A 7,970-nucleotide genomic window follows, 5' to 3' on the forward strand; every position below is an offset into this window, starting at 1 on the left:
GAGTGATAGAGTGTGTGTTGCCTGTGTGAGTTAATGCCAATACAGAGGTTTGTTGAATTCCAATCAAAAAGATGTAGCTTTGCAATTCTCATTCGGATGATTGTTCTCTTTCATGTGGTCTAGCAGGCGGCATACGTTAAGCTTGCCTGGACACACACAAAACACTTTATCTGTCATTATGTCTCTCTTTCTCACACACACGAGCTGCTGGCATGATAGACTGGTTTCTACTCGGTGAATCAGCATATGAGCCAAGAATTGTCAGATTACGTTATAATCCTGTGTTTTAGTGCCTTTAACTCTGTACACATGTGTTACAGGGTTTTGTCACTGGCCTATTATGTTTGTCTTTCTGTAAAAAAAGGGAGGCAACACAGATGCATGCTCACACACACACACACACACACACACACACACACACACACACACACACACACACACACACACACACACACACACACACACACACACACACACACACACACACACACAACCACCCTCGCGCACATGGACATGCACACGCCACTGGGGAGCACAGACAGTTTTCGGGTCAAGAGGTAACGGAGCTGTGCAGAATTAAGGGGATCAATCTGTGCTGTGACTGAATTCTGAACCTGACTCAAGTATCACTGTGTGGCTCATAAAAAACACACACTGCTAGAACAACTGAGGGCCAATTACATTTATATAATTAATATTTTTGATGACCAGAAGCTGCGTACATGTATAATATAACAATAACCTCTCTCTGTGTTTCCTAAAATGTCTCACATAAAAGCAAGCCTGTTATAAAAAATAATTAAACATTGTGTTTCAGGGCAACAGCAACACAAACAGTTGGAGCTGATGTAGAGGAATTTGTTTTCTGTCTTCATAAAAGCAAATACATTTTTTTTTTTTATCTCGGCATGCACAATTCCTTCTTTCTTTATGTATGTTGTATGTATGTTTTTGTTTGCTATTCTCTTACTTTCATTTTTCTCTTATTAGATAGAATCTGTTCATGAGTTGCATTAATGAATTCCAGACACAGAAAAGCCAATCATCAGCGTTAAGCTGTAGGCTGCATACATTGGTAAGTAAAAAACAAAATAAAAGCGGCTCTATTAAAAAATACTCCACAGTTTATTGACGTTCAAGCCGAGACAGGAGCAAAGCCCCATCTGTAACTCTAGAAGACAACCTTGTTATTTTCACTCAACCTATTACAGGAGCTTCTTATGAAAGGCACGGGGGAGGCCGGCAGTTGGTTAGGTGTCTCTTTGCTTTGGCTGGGAGATACAGAGGATGCACAGGGAAAATGATGCCAATCTCTACACCAAAGGATGTATTAAATGACAGGTCTAATTTAATATTGCAATATTGAGAAACCTGCTAAGGCACTTCCTGTGTCTAAAGGCCGTCCAGGAATGGAGTAGTTGGGGAAATGCAGAGTAAGGGGTTTGGGATACATTAGAGAGGAAAGGAAATTATTTCATAGTGCATGTTTTTACAGGGTGTAGGATGGGTGCAGTATAATTGTGCAAAGACTGTCTGTTGGTATGTTTGTATGTAATGCATTGCCATGTCTTATGATATTAGTGTTCCTGTTATTGTATTCGCTAACTGTGGCACCATACAGTATCACATTTACGATCAAGTTTCCCCACAGGGATGGATGAACAAGGTTTACGACTACACATGTTCAAAGAGACATAAAAAGGTGAAGACCTGCTCTATGCTGAACATCCATACATATACAGTACTGTATATGCTCTTCACATACACACGCTGACACATGTGCATTCTCATATATCGTCAAATAAATGAAACACATACACACTTAATCCACCAGATACAGCAGGACATTTCAGGTCAGGTTTGTAAATTTGCATTCAAGCCCGTGGCATCCTGTCTTCTGAGGACAGAGCATGTCTAGTAATTTCAAATGTTTGGTGCTTGTAAAGAGATTATCTATCCTCATGCGCACACACACGTACACATGAATAGGGATGGTCACACACAGACGCACACGCGTTCACACATGCCGACACGGCACACTGATACTCACATCCATGCAAACCCTTTAAACCTCATCGGAGGTCAGTCTTCATTGTAATCATTACATACAGAAAGTCCACGCACAATCAAGACTTACAGTAAAGGCTGTGAAAAACTGCACGCACGCACGCACGCATGCACACACACACACACACACACACACACACACAATTTATCCCAGGTGCCTTAGGGAGTCTGAAGGAAATGGGGGGGAAGAACATAATTCCTTAACACGAACAACAAGAAATGGGACTTGTGTTGGACTCTCAGCCCCCCCCAGAGAACAGGGGAAAACGAATAACAACAGGATGAAGGATGAACGAGAGGACAAAAGAGAAAGCTAAGCTCAACAGTCTTATCCTGATTCAATTGGTGAAAAACAAACAAAACAGACGATCAAAGTCATTAATTACAGATCTACAGACAAACAGTGGTGAGGGCTAATCCTGGAAAGGCAGGAAAAAAAATAGGATCTAAGAGAGACTAATAGAATGACTGTGTGATGGGAGCCATTATGAAGGGCCCAGCTCCTGCTTGGCCATGGCATTGGATATAAAGAGGTTGTGAGACACTGTCCAAGTACTAAAGCTCTGCCATGGCAGGGACAGCAGTGTATGTAAAGACTCCCACAGAGGATACAGAGCAAACACTCTCTACTCATATATTCGACTGGAAAATTCCTCACTTTAGCCTCACGTATTAATCCGTGAAATGTTCATATAAATGTCTGTTTTGCTATTACATCGCTGATTGATATAAAACAATAGTGACTCATACTGGGTTCACTTGAAAGGCTTTTACATGTATTGCCCTTAACGCTTGGAGGTGGGTGGCTCCTTTCAAGAAAAGAAAAAAAAAATCCTCTGGCTCATGTAGATACATCTTTCTCCTGGAGCAGCAAAAGTGGTTAGAAGAGTTAGTATGAGCAGTGATAGCTACCACAGCTGAATAAAGAAGATGAGCGCAACCTACAGAGAGTTCTTTAAGAAAAAAGAGCTGCCCATAATGTTTGACTGACATGTAATCTCTGGGGAAAATACCACAGCAGTGACCGCTTATCGCCAAAGATGTTGATAAAAGCAAAAAAGAAGAACAAAAAAAACAAAGATTTGGATGACTGCCAATTTAAGTGAAAAGGAAAATATTGTGTCACTTCAAAAAATTGGAGCAAACACAGTCTGAGAGCCCTGTCCTTGGATCTGCATGCTGTAGGAAAAAGCAACCCATGACAGCAATTTCACAGACATCCACTGAGTTTTGCGGCTGTGTCGATGGGACGGTGATTAAAGGAGTGAATAATAAGAAATAATGCAAACACGTCACACAGGCGCCACTGTATAGAGAAAAGGAGGAGATACGAAAGGACATGTGAGGAGAGGGCAAAGCCAAAACTAAAAGAAAATTAAAAAGAATAAATTATCAAACAAATAAAAAGCTTTAGAGAATGGAGAGGCCAGAGGACCTAGGACAGAGAGGTCCATAAGAGAACAGCTGTAAACAGCAGCAAATCCTCTGGCAGAGAGAAAGAAGTGATGTGGAAGTCCTGCAGCCGTGCCACTAAGCCCCCGCTGCAGATTAAACTGTATCGTAAGGAGGGGTGGGGAGGCGAGGAGGGGAGAGACAGATAGAAGGAGAGAAAGAGCAGGAGAAAGAACTGCAGAGGGGAAATAAGGCTTTGTGGTCTGGCACCAGTTTTGCTATGTCGAACCATCATGCCATTGGGATAGAAGACAGGGGAGAAGGACGAGGAAAAGAGACAGGGAGAAGACGTTAATTGAAGTAGGAGGACAGGGAAAAGAAGAAAAAAGACATTAAGTGTGAGGTAGACAGTGAGTGGGAAGAGGAGGGAAACACTTCAGCTTTGACTGTGGAAGGCTGAACACGTTTGGCTCAAAATGTGTGTCTGTCTGTGTGTGTGAGTTTGTGTAAGTGGGGTTGGAAATATAATTAATGTGGTTGTGCAAACTCCATCTCTTTCATTGTCTCTCTTTCTATTTATCTCTCACTCTCTAAATCTCTTCTATTTTTGTCTGTTCCTCATTAAATATATCTTATGCCTCTTCTCTGAAAAACTCAACACACACACAACACACAACACACACACACACACACAGCACATGTAATAAATATCAAAATCTGATGCCATGTCTCTGTTATGGAATAGTAAGCTAAAAATGTCTGTGAACAAAGATTGTTTGTTTTCTATGTACTGCCACTACAATACTTTGATAAAAAAAATAAAAAAAATAAAAAATCAAAAGAAAGGAAACAACGAAGCGGTTTTGTACTGAGAAATGGAGAGGCAGAGCGAGAGGAAGACGGAGAGAAAGAGAGCTACAGGAGAAGAGACAAACAGAGAGAACCAACCCACCAGAGTGCAGAACAGATGAAGTGAGGGAAGTCTTAAGTTAAATTTTTAATATCTTACCATATGCTCCTCTCCACAGGTGAAGACATATTTTGCTATTAATTACCAATTCACAGCCAGTATGTGGGTGTGTTTGTGTGATGGATGAATGAAAACAAAGAGAAAGCAAGAGACAGGTAAGTGACAAATGAGAAAAAGGCAGCAACAGAAAGACAAAATAGATAATAAGGCATATAACATGAACAAACAAATCAAACAGAGAAATTACAGAAATGCATACAATTGATTCAGCCCCAGATGGTGGAGAGGTATGGGGAAAGTAAGAGCAGGGAGCAATCTAGAAGTCAGACAGAGAAAAAGACAGGAAGGCTGAGGCACGGGTGAACTGACAAACAGATGATAGGGATGGGGCGAGATAGATTGGAAGCTGTCCCCTCCGACTGCTAGGTAAATCAATAGCATCGCTGTGCCTCCTCCACTCCTCTTAGCTACACATCCTATCACTTTTGCAAGCAGCAACACAGCTGGATGCTGGCTAACTGTAGCTGAAGCAGGAGCCTCCTGCCTGCCCACTGACTGTTACAGCCTGTTTTCACCACAAGGCTATGTCTTAAAATAGACTCTTTGAAAACCTTTACATATACAGTTTGATTCTTGAGAAGTAATTGCAATTGTTGCAGTGGATAAATATATGTAGGTATGCTTAGTTTCATACTCCTTTGAATGACAAGAAATACGCCAAATGTATGACAATGAGAATAAAAAAGGGCTTTTTTAACAGCAAGAGAATGTTTTCTTCTTTGTTTGCAGTGGGAATAGTTGACCCAGGCTCTGTTGTGCTGCTCATGTCTTCCTGGTTTAGACTGCTTTGGCCTGGTCTGTGGGAACCAAAGGCGCAGTCACTATAATTACCAACCCAACTCATAACATCCCTGACCTTAACATCACCTCTCCTAACTTAACCCAACCTTTAGGGTAATGACATGGACATTTTCTGACGTATATGCATACATGCACAGGCAAAGTGCTATGCATTTGTGCACACAGACATGCAGAAATGCGCTGACAAACATGTAGTACACAAACACACACACACACACTCACACACAGCTGGCTTTGCAGACACTGGCATCCATCACATCTTGTGAAACTTAATCTCTCTGAGAGGAGGAACAGCTGCAGTAGCATGCATGCACACACACACACACACACACACACACACACACACACACACACACACACACACACACACACACACACACACACACACACACACACACACACACACAGCACATTAACACAGTGGAAGATCAGTTGGGGAAAAGCACTTTTTCATCCACAGACTGGCATGTGACAAGGCACCTCTGACCTGAGAGCAGCAGGCTATGGTCGTAAAACAGGTTGTAGTCCACTTGCATGATGTGCCCAAACACATCAACAGAGTGCAGCAGAAGAAGCTCTCGTGATAATTTTTTTTATATTAAATACTTATTTCCTAAACATCATGCATTGGTATTTTAGAAGACAAACACTTCACTTCACCATCAGCATCTCTAAAATGTACACATTAAGAAAAAGCACCATAACATTTAAATATTATATCAATGGATCAATCATTTGGTCATTTACATTACTATCTTGTAGATGTTCCATTCTGGAGACAAAACATGACATACAGTATATGGCTCCCATTGTGCAGGCTTTGCATAGCAACACTTCATATGGATAAAGGCACTTAGCGGAGAAACTGTATGCATAAACTGTTATGAAAGATCAGGCGAACACAAGAAGGTACCACTGACTCCCTTCCTCTATATATGCCTCTCTCTCACATACTCAAACCTAATTGCTGTCCAAGTACATGCATGATTGATTTGTAAGCTAGTGAGGTCTGTAATGCTGCTATAGACAGTGTTTCAGCAAGACTGCTGACTACTGCCAAACACACACACACACACACACACACACACACACACACACACACACACACACACACACACACACAGCACTCACTCAGCAAATTACAGCACATTACAGTCATTAAGTTATGCAATGACATGAAGAGAAATATAAATGTTACAACCTGTATTCAGTCATTACATCTCGCAGGTGAAAGGAGATCATGCAGACTGATAAATTGGGCATGACATCAATCAAAAATGTTTCCAATAACATCACTCAAATGTGTACACATGGATTGGATACTGAGTGAAACCCACAGACAGAAATCCACCCATATAATCCACTATGGCTTATTGGAGTCTAAAGTGTTCATGCAGATTTGCATGAATTCACAGACAGCCCACTCAAAACAGCTTGAACTGACTGACAGCCATTAACAAATCCTATTGCTTTGTGTCTGCATACACCTTTAAATGTCCATTCAGTCTGCTCTGTGCTGATGGCATCTGTTTAGTCATGAGAAAATACCTCTGAGCATGTTTTGAGGGGGGAGCACCAAACCCAGTGAAAACCAAGCGGTTTACAGCCTCCTTAATCTCTCATCAGCATAAAAAAAACCTAATTTCAAGAGCCGCCCTGTAGCGAGAACTGTAATAACCTCACAGTCAATTTGACAAGGATGCAATACAAGAAGAAAAAAAACTGTATTGACTGTATATTAATATTGCCATTACACCATGGGAAATAAAGAAGATCAGTGTTGTGTGAGGCATATTTGTGCCATAAGCTCCAACACAAATAACATCATAACGGCATGGCAGATACTACATTGATTAGGCTAAATTAAGATCAATATCAACTCACTATTGACTGCCAAGGACACGCTCCAAGTCCTAAATATTATAGAAATATCTCAGTGATTTTCCACGAGTGCGAATTCAAAGGCAAGGCGACCACCTGAAACACCAATAAAACAACTCATGCTGGGGAGGAAAGATGAGGCAGATATTAGGTGTCAGTCATGTGTACACACACACACACACACACACACACACACACACACACACACACACACACACACACACACACACACACACACACGATCGGATACGGGCAGACGCGTATCCCCCTTTGCACTGAATGAAGGGAATACATTATCATAGGAAGTTATCGCTCTGTCGAGCATGTCAACAAAAAACAAAAAATACACAGAAAATGACGAGAGACACGCTCACCATATCAGCATCCTGTCGGGCGCCGTCGCTGGAAAAACTCGCAGTCTGAATAGATTCAAGCTCTCAATTCGTCGTCTGCCTGTGTAACATCCACCGTGGCTGCAGCCGCTCTGCCCAAATAATCCGGCAGCGTCTGTTTCTCTCTCTCTCTCTCTCTCTCTCTCTCTCTCTCTCTCTCTCTCTCTCTCTCTCTCTCTCCCTCCCTCTGTTTCTCTTTCGCTCCAATAATTTCCTACCCGGTGAGTATACGACTCGGTAAAGTAGCTGCTAAATCCCCCGGTATGGTGGCTGGAATGAAGTTGGGGCAGATTCAAAGCTGCAGACGCCGCGCGTAATTCCTGCGACGTTATTTAGGGGAGTCCATAACGTAGTGTGTGGAGCGACCTGGAGTCGCCAAAAGCCTCCGGTTTTCTTTGGAATCACTC

At 42.0% G+C, this 7,970-nt stretch overlaps 1 protein-coding gene across 1 annotated transcript in view; it reads right to left on the reverse strand.

Moving 5' to 3' along the window:
- Nucleotides 1–7,692, reverse strand: part of ptprdb (protein tyrosine phosphatase receptor type Db) — a 94,839-nt gene extending 87,147 nt beyond the window's left edge. The window contains exon 1 of the mRNA XM_078259497.1: nt 7,546–7,692. The gene's annotated coding sequence lies outside the window, so the exon portion shown is untranslated. The remainder of the gene's footprint in view (nt 1–7,545) is intronic.
- Between the last annotated feature and the right edge of the window lie 278 nt (nt 7,693–7,970).

Source organism: Sander vitreus, chromosome 2 (genome assembly GCF_031162955.1).
Source record: "Sander vitreus isolate 19-12246 chromosome 2, sanVit1, whole genome shotgun sequence".
NCBI lineage: Eukaryota > Metazoa > Chordata > Actinopteri > Perciformes > Percidae > Sander > Sander vitreus.